Genomic DNA, 21,741 nt, shown 5'->3' on the forward strand with positions numbered 1-21,741 from the left:
GAGTGAAACAAGGATGCCCATTATCACCTCTATTATTTGACATTGGTACTAGAAACAGTAGCAGTAGCAATTAGAGAAGATAAAGGAATTGAAGGAATCAAAATAGGCAAGGAGGTGACTGCATTATCTCTCTTTGCAGATGACATGATGGTCTACTTAAAGAATCCTAGAGATTCAACCAAAAAGCTAATTGAAATAATCAACAACTTAAGCAAAGTTGCAGGATACAAAATAAACCCACATAAGTCATCAGCATTTCTATATATTTCCAACACAGCTCAGCAGCAAAAACTAGAAAGAGAAATCCCATTCAAAATCACCTTAGACAAAATAAAATATCTAGGAATCTATCTCCCGAGACAAAAACAGGAACTATATGAAGACAACTACAAAACACTTTCCACACAACTAAAACTAGACTTGAGCAATTGGAAAAACATTAACTGCTCATGGGTAGGATGAGCCAATATAATAAAAGTGAACATCCTACCCAAACTTATTTATCTATTTAGTGCCATACCCACTGAACTTCCAAAAAATTTCTTTACTGATTTAGAAAAAAACATAAGAAAGTTTATTTGGAAGAACAAAGGATCAAGGATATCCAGGGAAATAATGAAAAAAAAATACAAAGGAAGGGGGCCTTGCAGTCCCAGATCTCGAACGATATTACAAAGCAGGAGTCATCAAAACAATTTGGTACTGGCTAAGAGACAGAAAGGAGGATCAGTGGAATAGACTTGGTGCAAGTGACCTCAGCAAGATAGTATATGATAAACCCAAAGATCCCAACTTTTGGGACAAAAATCCACTATTCGATAAAAACAGCTGGGAAAATTGGAAGACAGTGTGGGAGAGACTAGGAATAGATCAACACCTCACACCCTACACCAAGATAAATTCAAAATGGGTGAATGACTTGAACATAAAGAAGGAAACTATAAGTAAATTAGGCAAACACAGAATAGTATACATGTCAGACCTTTGGGAAGGGAAAGACTTTAAAACCAAGCAAGACATAGAAAGAGTCACAAAATGTAAAATAAATAATTTTGACTACATCAAATTAAAAAGTTTTTGTATGAACAAAACCAATGTAACTAAAATCAGAAGGGAAGCAACAAATTGGGAAACAATCTTCATAAAAACCTCTGACAAAGGTTTAATTACTCAAATTTATAAAGAGCTAAATCAATTGTACAAAAAATCAAGCCATTCTCCAATTGATAAATGGGCAAGGGACATGAATAGGCAATTTTCAGTCAAAGAAATCAAAACTATTAATAAGCACATGAAAAAGTGTTCTAAATCTCTTATAATCAGAGAGATGCAAGTCAAAACAACTCTGAGGTATCACCTCACACCTAGCAGATTGGCTAACATGACAGCAAAGGAAAGTAGTGAATGCTGGAGGGGGTGTGGCAAAGTAGGGACATTAATTCATTGTTGATGGAGTTGTGAAATGATCCAACCATTCTGGAGGGCAATTTGGAACTATGCCCAAAGGGCGCTAAAAGACTGTCTGCCCTTTGATCCAGCCATAGCACTGCTGGGTTTGTACCCCAAAGAGATAATAAGGAAAAAGACTTGTACAAGAATATTCATAGCTGAGATCTTTGTGGTGGCCAAAAATTGGAAAATGAGGGAATGCCCATCAATTGAGGAATGGCTGAACAAATTGTGGTATCTGTTGATGATGGAATACTATTGTGTTAAAAGGAATAATAAAGTGGAGGAATTCCATGGAGACTGGAACAATCTCCAGGAAGTGATGCAGAGCGGCGAGAGGAGCAGAACCAGGAAAACATTGTACACAGAGACTGATACACTGTGGTACAATTGAACGTAATGGACTTCTCCATTAGTGTCAATGTAATGTCCCTGAACAATCTGCAGGGATCTAGGAGAAAAACACTATCCGCAAGCAGAGGACAAACTGTGGGAGTAAAAACACTGAGGAAAAGCAACTGCTTGACTACAGGGGTGGAGGGGATATGACTGAGGAGAGACTCTAAATGAACACTCTAATGCAAATACCAACAACATGGAAATGGGTTAGAATCAAGAACACATGTGATACCCAGTGGAATCGCACATCAGCTATGGGAGAGGTGGGGGAGGGGAAGAGGAAAAGAAAATGATCTTTGTCTCCAATGAATAATGTTTGGAAATGATCAAATAAAAAATATATATAGAAATTAAAAAAAAGAAAAGAAAAAAAAGGAACTCTCTCTGAGAGAACGGGGGTGGCTGGCTGAAAATTCAGTTTGCCAAAGCTGAATTGGAGCTCGGACTAGTTGGAGTAGCTGGGTCTCTCTGAACATTAGAATCTTGCTTGGGACAAATCTTGTGGTGAATGGATTAAAGACTGAATGATCTCTCCTAGGGCTTGGGCTGAGGCTGGCCTAGGCTGGCCTGGGCTGGCCTACCCCTTTTCTCATTATTTCCTCTTACTCTCTCTCTCCCTTTCATTAATTCCTTAATTTGTATTAATTAAAATCTCCATAAAAACCCAGCTGACTTGGGCATATTTCATATTTGGGAATTTTTCCCTGGCGACCACTTTATCTTGAAACCATATTTCCACGGTCACAGTTTATACCAACCACTCTTTTATTTGTAACAGTTTAAGGCAACCATTTTTAAAAAATGTTACAGCTGACAATGGGGTCCATAATAATAATTTTTAAAAAGCTTAATAATCCCTGCTCTAATCCAAACCTCTTACATTTTCAATATCACAAGTTTATATGGGCAGTTAGGTAGCACAGTGGATAGAGCTCTGGTTTTGGATTTAGAAAGATCTGAGTTCAAATCCTTTGGAGAAATGTACTCATTGTGTGACTTTGGAAAAATTACTTAATTTTCCTCAGTATCTCAGCCTCAGTTCCTTTTCTGTAAAAAGGGATAATAATAGCATTTTCTCAGAGTTGTTGTGAAAATAAAATAAGATAACATTTGCAAATCTTAAAACAATATGTAAATGCTTATTAGAAGAACATAGATTTAGTACTAGAAGGGACATCAGAGGTCATCTAATCCAATCTTCTTATTTTATAAATGAGTGAACTGAGGACCTCAGAGGTGAAATGATTTGCCCAAAGTCACACAAGGAGTAAATGGCAGAGTCAAGATATGAACACAATGCTGGTGAAGCCAAATTCAGTCCTTGAGTATTCTTTCCTTTGCATCACACTGACTATTAAGTGAGTGTAAGAGATGAGACAATTTGGGCTGGGCTGGGCTTGGTTTTGAGAACTGGACATTTTTTCCAGCCTGGGCAGTTTATTTGTACTTTTCCTGAGGGCAACCAGAGAAGTAAGAATGACAAGATTTAGGAGGGACATAGTTGGTGCCTTCAAGCATCTGAAGGACTATCCTGTGAAAGGTGAATTAGACTGGTTCTGCTCTGCCCCAGAGGGCAGAAGCAATAGCTGGGCAGCAGAGGAGGCAGAAAGATGGAGAAACAACCTCATGTCTCAGGGATAGGGTGCTCCCTCGGCCTGCGTAGATCAGAGCTGTTTACTTTAAGATATGGTTTCATGAATTGCAGCAGCTCAAAACATTTCACCATCTGGTGACCAGCCTTGTGGTGGAAATGAGCCTCCTGTTGAATGCTTGAGAATGCTCAAAGTTCCTTTGAGGGCCATTTAGTCCAATTCCTTCATTTATAGATGAGGAAAGAGGAGCGAAGTGATTTTATCAACGCCCCCAACTAATAAGTGTCTAAAGGCAGGATCTGAACTCTAGTCTCCCAACTCAAAGTCTGGTACTCCGAGCAGTATGCTGTGCTGACTTGGACAGGAGATAAATTTGGTGGAGTTCCGTCTCTTACCTCTTTTTTGCCTTCTGGTAGAGGCTTTGGTGGAGCGGGTATTTTGAGCAGGTAGAAAAACTTAGTCATGTGGTTCTATTTTGTCAGATAATAAACTTTATAAAAATAATACTTGAAGTATAGGATATTAATTTAACTCCCACTCTAGGTAATTGGAGTTTAGTCACTGGCCCAAGATCACACAGCTAGGCATTGTCTGAGACCAGATTTCAACTCAGATCCTCCTGACTCTAGGTCTGGTGCTCTGTCCATTGTACTACCTAAATGTACCCTCCCTCTTAGCCCCATGAACTACTGTCTTCCACATTAGACACATCACAATTCTGCCCAAGTGCTCAACTTACCTGATCAAAAGCTCTTGTAAAAATGTCTCTATTTGGGGAATCTGGGTAGCTCAGTGAATTGAGAGGCAGGCCTAGTGACAGGAGGTCCTGGGTTCAAATTTGACCTCAGACACTTCCCAGCTGTGTGACCTTGGGCAAGTCACTTAACCCCATTGCCTAGCCCTTACCACTCTTCTGGAGCCAGTACGCAGTATTGATTCCAAGATGGAAGGTAAGGGTCCTCCCTTCATCTCATCTCTGCCTCTGCCTTACCCTTCCTAAACCTATTCTTCACCTCCATAGAGACCTCCAACCCCTCCCTGCTTCGGTACTTTCTCAGACTGTTCCCCCTTATCTGATTTCACTTTCCTACTTTCTCCTTCTTGACCCTATCATTGATATAGTTGAACTACAAACTCCTTCCTGATCAATATTCTTGAGTTCCTTGCTCTCTTCTATTTCTACAGAGAACTTGCCAAATCCCCCTACCAGGTTATTCCCATCTGGTTTCTCCACTTCTCATGTGCTACTGAATAGAGCTGAAGGAAATCACAACTATGCTGATTACATCCTATATATATTTATTCTATTTAATGTCAACTCAGCCTTTACTTCAAAAAGACAGCTGCTTTCCTCCTCAGGATAATTTCTACCCTTGTCCCAGGCTGTTCCAAACTTTCTCCTCTGTCCTCAAACCTCTTACACCTCTGGGTTCCTCCCCTCTGGAAGCTGAAAATCTTGTCCCATGCCACGGTCAGGGTCCAGCCCCACTCGCAACTCCAGGGTTCCTGACAGGTGGCAAACGATCAGTCAAAATAAATAAAATAAAATAAATAACAAACAGAAGACAGCTTAATCATAATGGCCATGGGATTGCTTTCCATCTCAGCATAATTTTCCAATCATAGTTTTAAGTTCTTTGTTCATTCTTTCCTACTATTTGGAGTGGAGAAAAAACTAAAAAAGATTAATTAATATCAACAAAATCAATAGAGTCAAAGAAGAATCACCTTCATTATATTTGGGATGTTCCTTGGGCACCCCCCTAGGGGCATTAGCACCTTGAGTATTTTTTGGACGAGCACCATTTCTTATATATTGTTGTTGGGTATTATCATTTTCTTCATTTGGAGCATTGTCATTATTTTCCCAATTCCTATTCCTAAAATTCTGGTTTCTAAAGTTCTTATTTCTATAGCCATTATAGTCATTTCCATAATCATTATTATAATTTCTAAAATTCTGATTTCTATGATTGTTATCATCATTTCTATAGTTATTATTTATAAAGTTGTTATTAAACTGTATTTCTTCCGATCATCTTAAGAAAGGTTCTACATTCCATCATTTTGTGGCCCTTCTCACAGAAGTGGCAGGTTACTGATTTATTTGTGAATTCCCGCAAAGGGGCTATAGTCTCTCCCTTATTTTTCAATTGCCTCTTTAACATTTCAATTTCTTTCTTTAAGTCTTCTACTAATGTATTGTGTTCCTCAGGTCTTTTTACATGACCCTTATAAACATAGGTTGCTACTCTCCTCAATTCTTCGAGGTCCATAGAGTCCCAATTAGGACAGTTAGTTTTAAAGTATTCTTTTATCACTGAACAACAATTCTCAATGAATTGCCTACATATTTGCCTAATGTCCCTTTCTCTGGATAAATCAAGATCCATATATGTATTTCCTACATCAATAAGTCTGTCCATAAAGTGGGAGGGGGTCTCATCAATTTCTTGTTGGGTTCTTTCAAATGATTACAAAATTTCTTTTCATAATTAAGCATCTTTGTTTGCCTCCTTCTCCTCTACCCCTCAAAAAAAAAAAAAACAAATCTATTGTAAAAATATGGATAGTCAAGAAAAACATTCCCATATTCATATTTGCCATATCCAAAACTGCGTGTCTCATTCTACATATTTACCACAACATCTATCTGTGAGGATGTGGATGGCACTTCATTTTCATCATTTGTCCCCTGGAATTGTGGTGGAGCACTGAAATGATTAGAGTTCTTAAATCTTACAAAATTGTTTGTCTTTATAATGCTGTTGTAATTGTATAAATTATTTTCTTGGTTCCAGTCATTTCACTATAAATCACTTCATGCAAGTCTTCCCAAACTCCTCTGAAACCTCACATGATTTCTTATGGCACAATAAAATTCAACTACATGCAAATGCCATAAATTGTTTAGTTATTCCAAATGAACTGATATGCATTTTACAATTCTTTGCCTCTACCAAAAGAACTGCTATAAATAATTTTAGTACCTATAGGACCATTTCCTCCCTGTTTATTTCCTTGAGGATATGGACATGTAGATATAGTAGTGATATTACTAGGTCACAGTAACTTTGGAGGCATATTTCCAAATTGTTTTCCAGAATAGCTAGAACAGTTCAAGGTTCATAAATAGTGTATTGATGTATCTATTTTTCTACAGGTCCTCCAATATTTGTCATTTCCTTGTTGGTCAACCTTGTTAATCTGATAGGTATGAGGAGTGTTAGATTTAAAATGGTTGAGGTCTTAAACTGTAGTGATTAAAATAGTGGAAGATATAAATTGTGATAGATATAAGAGAGGGTGAGTAAATTTGACTGCAGAAAATATGTTTCACTACAGTGTCTTGGTTTTTAAATTAAATATAAGGTGGTCGCCAGGGAAATATTCCCAATTATTCAAATACCCAAGTCAACTGGGTTTTATAGAGATTTTTAATTAATAATATAATGAGGAATTAGAGAAAGAGAGAAAGAGTAGGAAAGGAATAATTATGAAGGGCCTCAAGCCAATATGGCCGAAACCTGAGTCTTAAGAGAGAGAATCAGTCAATCAGTCTTTTAACACTCACCACAAGGTCTGTCTAAGCAAGGATTCTAGTGACACCAGGCCAGCTCTATCTCAGCTGACTTCACCAGAGAGCCTTCAAGCCAGAGACTGTTCAAAAAGGCCTCTCTCCAGAGCCTCCAGAGGGACAGAGTCCCCTTAGAGGAGCTCCAGCGAGACCTCCTTAGAGATTGTCCTCCAAGAGCTTCCCTTCTCCAGAGCCTCTCTCAAGAGATTCTTCCCAAGTGATCCTCATCAGAGATCCTCCAAAAGGATTTCTCCAAAAGGATATCTCAAGAGATTCTTCTTTTTCTTATATAGGGGTTTTTCTCCCATGTCACCTCCCCTAAGACCCTACATCTACCAATCACTGTAGACGCTGTCCAAAGGACTGCCTATCTAAATTCCTGCTAAGTCGACCAATCTCCTCAGTAAGTCTGAATCAGAAAAAATGCTGCTGTGTCGACCAATCTCCTCAGTAAGTCTGAACAAAAGAAAACAGAGCTGAGTCAACTAATCTCATCAAGAGAAAACTTGCCCGACCCTTTTAGGTACCTAGCATCCCATTGTATCAATTCTAAAAATAGGCCTGGCTCAGAGAACTACTTGCCCCACCATAAACATGGATCCAAGTACTTTATTTGTTTAGCAAGGAGTTTTCTCCCCTAAAGCAGTCTTAAGTACGGGTGGAGTAGAGGTCCTCCCATTTCTGATCCTGGCGAGTTCTCACATCAAAATGGGGAATGTTTCTCAGTAGGGAATTTGTTCCAATTAAGAATTCCCTGATGGGGAAATTTTTAACATTCACAAGTCTGAGAGATTTCAAGATTTACAGGTGAAACCTCAGAATTGCTTTAATTTGCTTTTTTTTACTTATTAGTAATTTCGAGTATTACCAATGATCTATTAATTAGAAAATCTAATGATCTTTTTTTTTATTCCTCATCCTTCTTAGACTTTCTTCCTAGATATTCTCTTTTTGTTGACATTGGTTTTGGGGATTTTTTGGGACCCCATTTCATTCTTCTCCTATCTGTTTAATATTTCTCAATCACCTTTATTGACTCATCATTTATATCACAGCCATAATCTATGGGATGCATCAAGGCTCTATCCTGGGATGTCATGTATTTTCTTTATGTATTCTCTTGCTTGACAACTTCATCAGCTCCCATAAGTTTATCATCTGTATGCAGATAACTCCTAGACCTATATGTCCATCCCTATGTTTCTTGAGCTCTAGTTCTGCATCACTCCTTATGTAGATGTTATATAGGCATTTCAAACTCAACATACATAAAACTGAACTCATTATCTTTTTTGTACAAACCCATCCTTTTTCTGAACTTCCCTAATTCTGTTGAAGGTACCATCAACCTCCTAGGTTTGCAACCTTTGCAGTCTTCAATTCTTTACTCTTCTTTATCTCAAATATTCAGTCAGTCTACTCCTACCATCTCATCTTTACCTCCTTTTTAATCATTTTTGTTCAAAGCCTTGTAATTTCTTGCCTGAACTATTGCAGTGGTCGTTATTCTCCTGATGCAAGTCTTTCACCACTCCAATCAAACAAAGCTGCAAAAGCAATCTTTCTTGAGTTATACTGACTGTGACTCCATGATATTTGAATTGCTTCTCTTTGGCTAGTTGCAATATTTCCCCCTTTACCTGGGAGTTCTGGAATTTTGACTATAATATTCCTGGGAGTTTTCATTTTGAGATCTCTTTCAGGAGGTGATAATGGATTTTTTCAATTTATATTACCCTCTGGATCTAGAATATTGGCACAATTTTTCTTGATAATCTCTTAAAAGATGATGTCTAGGCCCTTTTTTGATTATGACTTTCAGGCAATCCAGTAATTCTTAAAGTAGCTCTCCTGGATCTATTTTCCTGGTCAGTTGTTTTTTCAATGAGATGTTTTTTTCTTTCTATTTTTTCTTTCTTTTGAATTGGTTTTATTGTTTTGTTTTTATGTCTCATGGAGTGATTAACTTCCATTTGCCCAATTCGAATTTTTTAAGAGATTATTTTATTCAGTGAGCTTTTGCACTTCCTTTTCCATCTAGCCAAATCTACTTTTAAAGTTCTTTTCCTCAGTGAATTTTTGTACATCTTTTTTTCCATGTGGACAATGCTGCCTTTTAAGAATGTTTTTATCTTCAGTGAATTTTTGCACGAATTTATCACTTGACCTTTTCTGTTTTAAGAGTATTATTTTCTTCAGTATTTTTGTGTGCCTTCTTTACCAAGCTGTTAGCTCTTTTTTTATGATTTTCCTGTATCATTCTCATTTCTTTTCCCAATTTTTCATTTCTCTTGTGATGAAAACTTATTATCAGAAACACTAAAATGGTCTCCAAGTCAATAAAAAAATAGGTTTATTGAGAGGACTAGTCTCACAATAAAGTCAGACTCTGGTCAAGACCAAGACCAAAGACCCTGAGCCTTAGGAGATAGCCTTTTTTTATGCACAGAAATCTAATGGCATAGTGTCATATTAAAGAGAGAAAATACAGTAAAACTTAAAGTAGAATGAACATAAATCTTTCACATGGGTAGGTCTTAATGACAGAAGTGCTAAATAAGCTGTGAAATACAGAAATAATCACGATGAGTGGTAACTAATGTTTATTATTATGGCTGACCTTTCCAAGGCCTCTGTAAAAAGGGGTCAGGATAGATTGTTTTTGCGGATAATTTCTATTAATGTCAGGAGTCAACTACTTCTACAGATGGCAGCTAAGGATGACTAACATAAACATTGCACCTAGCCAGGCACCCCAAAGGAAGCCCTTCACCTTTTGATTGTCTTATCAGACACCCAAAAGCAGCCCTCCACCTCCTGACTGACTCTTGTACATGCAACAGGGTATGGTGGGCTTGGTAGAAACTTTTCGGTTACAGGCTTAAGGTCAAAGTGCCTGTCAGCAAGATCTAATATCACCCTAAGCTGTATTTTTCTTAGCTAATGTTTATAATTCATATAAAGCAAATTATATTATTTGTGTTATAATCATAAAAAGGGGTAGGAGACTTCACACATACTCCCTCATTTAATTTTTAAAATCCTTTTTGAGTTGCTCCAGTAATTCCTTTTAGGCTTGAGATCAATTCATATTTGTTTTTGAGGTCTTGGATGAACAGTATTGACTTTATTGTCATCTTCTATGTTTGTGTTTTGTTCTTCTTTGTCATCAAAATAACTTTTTAGGTTGAGTTTTTTGTTGTTTTTGTTTGCTCATTTTCCAGCCTTCTCCTTGTCTTCTAACTTAAAAAAATGTTACAGGTTGGCTCTGTTGCTGTGGTTAAGGGACATTGTCCCAAGCTTCAATTCTTTTCATAGGTGCCTTTAGTGCTAATTCTGAGGAGGATTTATACATTTTCAGTCCTGCCAATAAAGAATGACTTTAAGGAGAAGTATGTTTGATACTCTACTGGCCTGTGCTCTAATCTATGAGTGACCACAAGCACTCTTTTCTGCCTTGAAACTTGAGTCTCCTGCTCCCTTGTGGCCACAAGCACTGATGTATGCTAGTGCTTCTCCTCACCCTGGGACTGCAACCTGGGCTGCAATCTGGGTCTGTGTATGGGCAATGCAACAGAGTCTTGCACCCTGGTGTAGCAAATGTTTTTCTTTTAAAAATTCTTTGTTACAAGGTCTGGCTCTCTAAGAGGGGGAAGAGAATGGACACTGAGAAATTGTTTTATTTAGTCATTTTCAATCATGTATGACTCTTTATGAATCCCCTTTGGAATTTTCTTGGCAAAGATACTTTTTTGCCATTTTCTTCTCTAACTCATTTTATAGGTGAGAAAACTGAGCAGAGAGGGTTAAATGACTTGTCTAGGGTCACATAGCTAGTTAAATGTCTAAAGTGATATTTGAACTTAGGTCTTCCTGACCCTAGGCCTGATGCTCCATGTACTGTGTGACCTAGATGTACCAGAGAAAATGTAGGTGATGTAAAAACAAAAAATATCAATATAAACTTATTTTTTAAAGTAGACCAAGTTCAGTCACCACATTTTATGTGAAGCCTTTTCTGATTATCTTAAGCTATTAGTCTCTTCCTCCCATAAACTTGAGAGCAAGGACTATTTTGCTTTTATCTTTATGTCTCCTACGCCTCATAGTGTCTAGCACTTAGTAGATGCTTAATGTTTGTTGCTTGATTGCAGATTAAAAGTATCAAAGAACCACAAAGTTTAGAATTGCAAAGTGCCTCAAGATATGATGAATGTCCAAATGGAAACCTGCACTGCAACACAGCTGATAAATGGCTGTCCAGTTCCTACTCAATGGCTCCAATAACGGGAAACATAAACTTCCTAAGGAAATTCATCCCCCTTTTCGGTGTTTCAATTGTTAGGAAGTTTTCCCTTATGACATATCAATTTGTCTCTTTGTAATTTCTAACTCTTGTTCCTAGTTCTGCATTTTGGGCTCTTAGAGAAAGTTTGTTTCGGGGCCAAGTAAAACAAATCTAATTTCTCTTTCAATGGAAAGATTTTTAAATACTTAAATGCTCTTCTGTCCTCAGGCTAAAATATCAATAATTTTTCCATATATCTTGCACTAAGAATTAGCTTGGATGCTCTCCAGCATATCAACATTCTTACCAAGTTGTGGTGTCTAGAACTGAACATAGAACTATAGATGTGCATGTCTAGGTCAAAATAGAGTAGGACTGTCACCTCCTTATTCCTGGAATCTGTTCCTGGAAATATTGCTCAAGATTCATTAGTTTTTTTTGTCTGCCACATCACTAATTTATATCTTATAATCTGTGAGAACTCACAGATTTTTTCCCAGACAAAATAGTATCTAAGTATGCCTCCCCTAATCTTATATTTATGAAATTGATTTTTTGAACCCAACTATACAGATATATTTTCCAGATTAAAATGAACATTATTCGATTCAGACTACTGTTCCAGATTAATACATCTTTGGATCCTAGTTTCCCTATCGAAGGCATTCTCTCTGTTCCTCTCAGCTTTGTATTATCTGAAAATTTGATAAGGGTGCCATAAGTCATTAAATAGAATGTCAAATAGCATAGGACCAAGCACAACTTTCAGGGAACCTCATTGGTGATCTTTTCCCAAGCCAACATGGAACCATTAATGACTACTCTTCGAGTCCATACGTTTAACCTGTTCCAAGTTCATCTAATTGCACTCTCATCTATCTTCTATCTCTCTCTATCTTCTCCATAAGAATATCATGATATACTTTATCAGAAACTTTGCTGAAAGTTAGATAAACCATATCAACAACATTCTTCTCCAATGCCTGTTTAGTAATCCTGCCAGAAAAGGAAATAAAGTTAGTTCAGCATCATCTATTCTTTAAAAAAAAAATGTTTTTTTAGGGGCAGCTGGGTAGCTCAGTGGATTGAGAGCCAGGCCTAGAGACAGAAGATTCTGGGTTCAAATCTGGCCTCAGACACTTCCCAGCTTTGTGACCCTGGGCAAGTCACTTAACCTCCATTGCCTAGCCCTTACCACTCTTCTGCCTTGGAATCAATACACAGTATTGGTTCCAAGACAGAAGGCAAGGTTTTTTATTAAAAAAAAAAAGTTTTTTATTTACATCTTTTTATATCACCTACATTTCCCACTGTACTCATCCCCTTGCAGAGAACCCTCTCTTATACTAAGAAATTTTGCTTTCAGCATTTTAGAGTGCCTTGAGAGGTTTGTGGCTTTCCCTCTATCACCACTGGCCCAAGCACCCATAGGCAGGATTGTCCCTTCCCATGATTCTTATTGTCATTCAACTCTTTGTGTTGAAGAGCTGCCCAACTCTTTGCAACCCCATTTGGAGTTTTCTCAGCAAAAAGATTGGTGTGGTTTGACATTTCTTTCTCCAGCTCATTTTACAGATGAGGAACTGAGGAAAACAGGGATAAGTAACTTGCCCAGGGCCACACAATTAATAAATGTCTGAGACCATATTTTTTTTCAATTTTTATTTATTTACTTATTTTTTTTAATTAAACCCTTACCTTCCATCTTGGAGTCAATACTGTGTATTGGCTCCAAGGCAGAAGGGTGGTAAGGGCTGGGCAATGGGGGTCAAGTGATTTGCCCAGGGTCACACAGCTGGGAAGTGTCTGAGGCCAGATTTGAACCTAGGACCTCCCATCTCTAGGACTGGCTCTCAATCCACTGAGCTACCCAGCTGCCCCCCTGAGACCATATTTTAACTCAGAAAGATGAATCTTCCTGACTCAGTCCAGCACTTGCCACTGCACCACCTAACTGCCCATTGTTAGGCACCATTTCCTAGCACTCTTAACATTAATTAGCTTCTTCAAAGAAACACTTATGTCAAAAATACAGCAGGAACAAAAATGCAAATATTTTCTCCCAATTCCTCAGAAGCCTGTTCTCCCCTCCAATACCTCAGTTTCTGGGAGGAGTAGATTCAAAACAGTTCTGCTCTCATATAGCATTGGTCCCACCAAGTTCATGTCCACATGAGGTATGGCCACCAGACGTGTCCTCATCTGCTTCTACTGGTCTGAGTCTAGAAGAACAATCCAAAGGTCACTCCTTGATCCTCTCAGGGCATTGATGCTGGATCAGCTACAAAATGCAATCTCACAAATTCCTGTGGTTTGCTTTTCTGAAGTTGGCAACTCCAATCCCTTTATTTCCCCAGAGTAGATGCAGAGCTAAGGTCTCAAGGTCATTTTTCAGGGTCAAATGGCCTCTCTGGGGAGGTCCTTAGACCCATTGCTTTACAACATTATCTCTCACTACATGTCATGAGCAAAGAAATCTAACTGTGAACACAGCAGCCAAAAGGACTGAGGCAAGAGAAATATGCTGCAGGTTCACTGGAGTTTTTGAATACCTCTGAAGCCAATCATTCAAAAATCTCCCATTTACCATATGGTTAGCAGACCAGAAGCAAACCCTTCAAGAATAAAAAAATTCAGCAAAACTGAACTAGTATGGCCCCAAAGTCTGATATTATAAGCCACATTCTATAACCATGTTCTCCTACTTCTTCAAAGAAATAGGGAATAGCTTTTATTTTTAATTTTTAAATTTTAAAATAATTATTAATAATCATATTCTGACTTTTGCAATCCATATTCTCTCCCTTCCTCCCACTCCTCTCCCCTCCCAAGACAATATGTATTATACAATACATATTTCCATGTTCTGATGAAAAAAGATACATCTCACTTACAAAAGAGAAAATTCTTGGAGGTAATAAAGAGAAATAATAAGAAATAATTTAAAAAAAGAAAAAAATAAGAAATAATAACTTGGAGGTAATAAAGAAGAAAGATACATTTCAACCTGCATTGAGATTCCATCAGTTCCTTCTAGGGCTGTGGATAGCCTTTTTGTCCATCATGAGCCCCTTAGAGTTGTGCCAGTTGCAAAACTGTTGATAATAGTTAATTCATTCACAGCTGACCATTGTACAGTATTGAGATTATAGGGTACAATGTTCTCCTGTTCTGCTCACTTCACTTTGCATCACTTTCATATAATCTAGATTTTTTTGTGATCACCTTGTTCATCATTTCTTATAGTGGAGCATCTCTTATAACTTTTTTGGGACCAAGCTTGGGCAAGACATATTCTTATTGAAATGATGGTTTTATGGACATTGATATTTTTTCTAGATATTCAGTAACAACTTTAATAATACAGTCTAGATTTTTTCCCCACGAATCTATGTCAATTTTGCTAGTCTATGCTTCATAGACTCTCTTCTCTCTCTTTCTCTCTCTCTTTCTCTCTCTCTTTCTCTCTCACTCTCTTGCTCTCTTGCTCTCCCTCTCTTCCCCTCCCTCCCTCTATCTCTCTCTCCCTCCTCTCTTCCCCTCCCTCCCTCTTTCTCTCTCCGTCTCTTCCCTTCCCTCCTTCTCTCTCTTCTCTCTCTCTCTCTCTCTCTCTCTCTCTCTCTCTCTCTGTCTCTGTCTCTCTGTCTCTCTCTCTGTCTCTCTGTCTCTCTCTGTCTCTGTCTCTGTCTCTGTCTCTCTCTCTCTCTCTCTCTCTCTGTCTCTGTCTCTGTCTCTCTCTGTCTCTGTCTCTCTCTGTCTCTGTCTCTGTCTCTGTCTCTGTCTCTCTCTGTCTCTGTCTCTGTCTCTGTCTCTCTGTCTCTCTCTGTCTCTGTCTGTCTCTGTCTCTGTCTCTCTCTCTCTCTCTCTCTCTCTCTCTAATATCAGCATATATGCTCTTCTCCCGTCCTATTCTCCATGTACATAGGACACATAGCAAGTCGGAGAAGAAGAAGGCTTCCTATTAGAGGGAACATAAACTTACCAATAAAGTTTCCTTGAATAGGTTTTAGTGTGTCCTTGACTATTATTACAGGGTCTGACCAGGTCTATGACACTAATAGAGTCTTTTAGGGGAAGGTGTTAATATCTTTTTTGTTGTTATTCCACAAAAGCTGGTATGAATATTTTATCTTTAAAATTATTTATTGTTTATTTTTAAGTATTCCATGGTTACATGATTCATGTTGTCTCCTTCCCTTCTTCCCTTTCCCCTCCTGGAGCTGACAAGCAATTCCACCATATTATCACTCATTACCTATTTCCATATTATTCATTTTTGTAATAGAGCAATTCTTTAAAACCAAAACCCCATACCCTATATCCATATAAACAAGTGATAAATCGTAGTTGTTTTTTTTTTCTGCATTTCCACTCCCACAGTTCTTTCTTTAGATGTGGATAGCATTCTTTTTCATGTCCATCCATATTGTCTTGGATCATTGCATTGCTATTAGTATTTCTATCTATATATCTATTTATCTAAAGTCTATCACATTTGCTCATCCCACAACATTTCAGTTACTGTGTACAATGTTCTCCTGATTCTTTAAAAATTTTTTTTAAATTTTATTTAATTAGATGATTTAGAATATTTTCCCATGGTTACAAGACTCATGTTCTTTCCCTCCCCTCCCCCATCCCCTTCCCATTTCTGACTCATAATTCCACTGTGTTTTACATGTGTCATTGATAAAGACCTAGTTCATTATTATTGATATTTGCACTAGGATGATTGTTGAGTCTACATCCCCAATCACATCCCCTTCGACCCATGTGATCAAGCAGTTGTTTTTCTTCTGTGTTTCTACTCCCACAGTTCTTCCTTTGGATGTGGATAGTGTTCTTTCTTATAAGTCCTTCTGAATAATTCTGGATCACTGCATTGCCACTAATGGAGAAGTCCATTACATTAGATTGTACCACAGTGTATCAGTTACTGTGTACAGTGCTCTCCTGGTTCTGCTCATTGCACCCTGCATCAGTTCTCAGCTTTTATAGAAATCAAGCAGTTCATCATTGAAGGTGTTAATATCTTAATACAGTTTGGAGTTTGGGGTTCCAAGGTACAATCGAAGGAAAGGTGGCACTGTCCCTTATATGCCATGAATATTGCCGAGGGAATAACCCCAAAGGGCATCTCTGCTGTTAGGGAGAATAGGATGGATCTAACTGGGAGCCACTGACATTCCCTAAGGGATGGCTTGAGAGGTAAGGATGGCTGTCAAGACTATTAGTTCCAGTCCTTGCCAAAGGCTGGCATTTACTAGAATGTTCATTTATTACACCAATTTCACTGTTACATATTGATGGCTAGGCCATGCTTACTTCCTCTAGGAATCTGTGACTCTTCTGCTCTACCTGAACATCCTATTATCCATGACAATTGAGCATGCCAGTCTTGGCCTTGTTTATTTGTGGCATACTGCAGCTAGGCCTTGAGCTTTATTAACTTCCATCCGTTTTCTGAGGGCACCAGACCTTTCTTGGAAAAAATTCAGGAAATTATTCATACTCAGGCACAAAGCTTTCGCCTTTTGCTAATTTTTAACTCCCCTGATTCCCGAATCCCAATCTTGAGCCCATAAATCAAGAATATCATCTCTTTCAAAAAAGATGATCAAGCTGCCAGTTTCATTATTGTGGGCACAGACATGCTTCAAGGAACGAAGAAAGATTCAGAAGATATTGTTTTTTTTTCTTTTTCTTTTTTTTAAAAATATATTTTATTTGATCATTTCCAAGCATTATTCGTTAAAGACATAGATCATTTTCTTTTCCTCCCCCCCACCCCCCATAGCCGACGCGTAAGTCCACTGGGCATTAGATGTTTTCTTGATATGAACCCATTGCTTTGTTGATAGTATTTGCATTAGAGTGTTCATTTAGAGTCTATCCTCTGTCATGTCCCCTCAACCTTTGTATTCAGGCAGTTGCTTTTTCTCGGTGTTTCCACTCCCATAGTTTATCCTTTGCTTATGAATGGTGTTTTTTTCTCCTGGATCCCTGCAAGTTGTTCAGGGACATTACACCACTACTAATGGAGAAGTCCATTACGTTCGATTATACCACAGTGTATTAGTCTCTGTGTACAATGTTCTCCTGGTTCTGCTCCTCTCGCTCTGCATCACTTCCTGGAGGTCTTTCCACTCTCCATGGAACTCCTCCACTTTATTATTCCTTTTAGCACAATAGTATTCCATCACCAACATATACCACAATTTGTTCAGCCATTCCCCAATTGATGGGCATCCCCTCGTTTTCCAGTTTTGGGCCACCACAAAGAGCACAGCTATGAATATTTTTGTACAAGTCTTTTTGTCCATTATCTCTTTGGGGTACAGACCCAGCAGTGCTATGGCTGGGTCAAAGGGTAGATATTCTTTTGTCGCCCTTTGGGCATAGTTCCAAATTGCCCTCCAGAATGGTTGGATCAGTTCACAACTCCACCAGCAATGAATTAATGTCCCTGCTTTGCCACATCCCCTCCAGCTCAGAAGATATTGTTAAAGGTACAGTTGTCACTGGCTTTGGGACACAGTCTTTTGTGCCCAAGTTCTTCCTTCCTAAAATCTTAGATGAATTGGAGCCCCAGACAGCATGTAACAATTGCACAAAGCAGATCTATAACAGACCAACACAGAATAATTCAGCAAATATTTATGGAGTGTTCACTTTGTTCCAGGTACAAAGAAAGCCCTACAGAGGGAGGCAGAAACAGTTCCGGCTTATACACACACACACACACACACACACACACACACACACACACACACACACACACAATTTGTTGTGTTGTTCAGTCATGTCTAACTCTTTGTGACCCATTTTGGGGTTGTTTTAACAAAGATACTGGAGGGGTTGTCATCTTCTTCTCCTTCATTTTCCATTTGAGGAATTAAGGTAAACGGGGTTAAGTGACTTGCCCAGAGTCACATAGCTAGTAAGTGTCTGGGGCCAGACTTGAATTCAAGAAGCTGAGTCTTCCTGACTCTGTGCCTGGCCTGGGACAGCCTACATCACCTTGCTGAAATAGAAGATAATTTGAGGGGAAGGCACAGATGAGGGAGGAATGGCTGGGAAGGGTTTCTTCTAGAAAGTTTGATCTGAGTATTGAAGTCTTGTAGAGAAAATCATGAGGCAGAAGTGGGGGGCAAAAGGGCTTTAAAAGACTGCCTGCCCTTTGATCCAGCCATACCATTGCTGGGTTTATACCCCAAAGAGATAATAAGGAAAAAGACCTGTACAAGAATAGTCATAGCTGCGTCCTGGACAATCTCAGCTGGTTTACGGTGGTTGGGATTACTGACCCTCCCCGGTTACTTCCCACACCTTTGGGCTCTAAGGAGAGGAGAGCTCCTTCAGCCTCCTAGGGAATAAGAGGGGACAGGGAGGACTGAAGTCGAGGAGCCCGGCTTGGAAACATTTGCCCAGAAGTTGCAACTCAACTGTGTGGATGCCAAGGCTGAGACCTCCTCCTCGTCCTCGGCCACTGCGGACAAGGGCAGCCTGCAAGCCGACCAGCCACCAGTGCCCAGTCTATGGGTCAGCAACGGCGACGACGCGGAAACGGAGAAGGAGCTGGTGGATCATCTGGAACAAAAACAAATAGGACGTTCGGGTGCCTCTGGACAGCTCCGGAGCGGACCTGAAGCGCAGGATCCACTCCATTACAGGACTACCACCTGCCATGCAGAAAGTTATGTTTAAGGAACCTGAGGAGAAAACATTACCGGGAATCAAAGTGACGAGTGGTGCCAAGATTATGGTGGTTGGATCTACAATAAATGATGTTTTAGCAGTAAATACACCCAAAGATGCAGCACAGCAAGAAGCAAAAGCCGAAGAGAGTAAAAAGGAGCCACTTTGGAGGCAAAAGCAACGCAGAAAAGTGTTGGATAAAGGGGAAACCTGAAGACGTGATGCCTTCTGTTAAGGGTGCTCAGGAACGACTGCCAACAGTACCTTTATCAGGCATGTACAATAAGGCAGGAGGAAAAGTGAGACTCACCTTTAAACTAGAACAAGACCAATTGTGGATTGGCACTAAAGAGGGAACTGAAAAATTACCCATGGGCTCCTAATGTGGTCAGTGAACCTGCTGAAGGACATGAAGATTACCACATGATGGCATTTCAGTTGGGTCCCACCGAAGCCTCTTACTACTGGGTGTATTGGGTTCCAACTCAGTATGTGGATGCAATCAAAGACACTGTGCTGGGAAAATGGCAATATTTTTGAAAGCACTTTCACCTCTGGCACAGAAGACTGACCCAAAGTGAAGGACATTTCTGGGAGAAGCCTGCAACATGCCTGGATTTCATAGTCCTGGAACTTTTATTAATTCAAATCTGAGGAGATATTGACTGAAGCCAGAGGTGATGTACTTTCACCATTAGTTTACTTTTAACTTAAAATAGCAAAATCCCTTCCCTTCAGTCAGCTTCAAACCATATTTAAAGTGAATACAGTGGAAATCAATAAATCTTAATTCAGAAAAAAAAGAATATTGATAGCTGTGCTCTTTGTGGTGGCAAAAAATTAGAAAATGAGGGGATGCCCTTTGAGGAATGGCTGAACAAATTGTGGTATATGTTGGTGATGGAATACTATTGTGCTAAAAGAAATAATAAAGTGGAGGAGTTCCATGGAGACTGGACCAACCTCCAGGAAGTGATGCAGAGTGAGAGGAGCAGAACCAGGAAAACATTGTACACAGAGACTGATACACTGTTGTACAATTGAATGTAATGGACTCCCACAGTGGTGGTAATGCAATGATCCAAGACAATTTGGAGTGATCTACGAGAAAGAACACTATCCACATTCAATGGAAGAATTGTGGGAGTAGAAACACTGAAGAAAAACAACTGCTTGATAACATGGTTTGATGGGGATATGACTGGGGATATAGATTTCTAAGTGTTCACCCTAATGCAAGTAACAATAATATGGAAATAGGTCTTGATCAATGACACATGTAAAACCCAGTAGAATTGCTCGTTGGCTACAGGAGGAGAGAGGGAAAAGAGGAGGGAAAGAACATGAATCAAGTAACTAACCATGGAAAATTTTTCTTAATTAATCAATAAAATTAAATTAAAAAAAATGAGGGAGCAGAGCATTCTGGGTCTAAAGGACAGTCAGTGCTAAGGCACAGATTTGGGAGGTGGAGATTTGTGTTCAAGGAGTTACAAGCAGGTCATTGTAGCTGGAGAAAGGAAATTGTAAGAATGAAAGGGAGGAAAAGCCTAAGTGACAAAGAGTTTTAAGTGCTAAAAGAAGGAAGACCTGATTTCAAATCCAGACTCAGTTACCAGCTGTGTTACCCTGAGGAAATTATTTCAACTCTATCTGCTTCAGTTTCTTCATTTGTCAAATGGGGATATTAATAGCACTTCCTCCAAGGAGTGTTGTGAAATTCATATGAGATAATAATTTTAAAACTCTTAGCAAAGTGCTTGGCACTTATGTTAGTTATTATTATTAGTATTATGATCATAGTTGATGCTGGAGATAATAGGGAACTGTTGGAGCTCATTGAGGGGGAAAAGTCATTTTCATGAAGTGGTAAAGCCTAAACTTTAGGAAGACCAATTTGGCAGTTGAGTGAAAGATAGATTGGCGTGAGAAAAGATGAATTATAAAGGTAGAGCAATATTCTAGATGAAAGATGAGAAGGTCTCTCATCAGAATGGTGGCTATGTGTTAGGAGAGGTGATATCTATCTAGCTATCCATCTGTCTATCTAAAGAAGATAGACATATACTATATATATACATATATATATATTTCTGTATATATGTATATATATGAATGCTGCTGTGAAAGTGGAAAGAATAAAATATGAGAATAGATTGGATAAATAAGGTAAATGTGAGTGAGGAGTGAGGAGCTGAGGATGACACTGAAGTTGCAAACGTAGCCATCTGGGAAAATGGTGGTGGGTGCCCTTGATAATAGTAGAAAAGTTAGGAAGAGGGAAGAGTTTTGTAGAAAAGATGAGTTTGGGATATGTCGAGTTTGCCTAGGGGACCTCCAGTTTGAGATGTCAAAGAAGTGGTTCATGATGTGGGACTGAACCTCAGGAGAGAGATTAGAGCTGGATGTGCAGACCTGGAAATCATCTGTTTAGAGATGATAATTAAATCCATGTGAACTAATGAAATCATACAGATACAAAATGAAATCCTTTCAAGGTAATCTGTCTGCATAGAACTATATTACTTTGTGATAGACATCTTATCTTTTTCCTCCTTTTGTCGACACACTCAGCTCTATAATCACCATTCAAGAAACAGACTAAGAACATAATCTGAGGGTCTTTTCTTCCTGGGTTTATTTACTCTCCATATGCAACCTCAAGGTCAGAAAGAAGTCATTATTCTCTTAGGAATGTTGATAATTGCTGTTCAGTCATTTTTTAGTCGTGTCTGACT

At 38.8% G+C, this 21,741-nt stretch overlaps 1 pseudogene; it reads left to right on the forward strand.

Moving 5' to 3' along the window:
- LOC100619583 (ubiquitin domain-containing protein UBFD1-like) overlaps positions 1-19,795 on the forward strand; it is a 31,477-nt pseudogene extending 11,682 nt beyond the window's left edge.
- The last annotated feature ends 1,946 nt before the right edge of the window (positions 19,796-21,741 follow it).

Source organism: Monodelphis domestica, chromosome 4 (genome assembly GCF_027887165.1).
Source record: "Monodelphis domestica isolate mMonDom1 chromosome 4, mMonDom1.pri, whole genome shotgun sequence".
NCBI lineage: Eukaryota > Metazoa > Chordata > Mammalia > Didelphimorphia > Didelphidae > Monodelphis > Monodelphis domestica.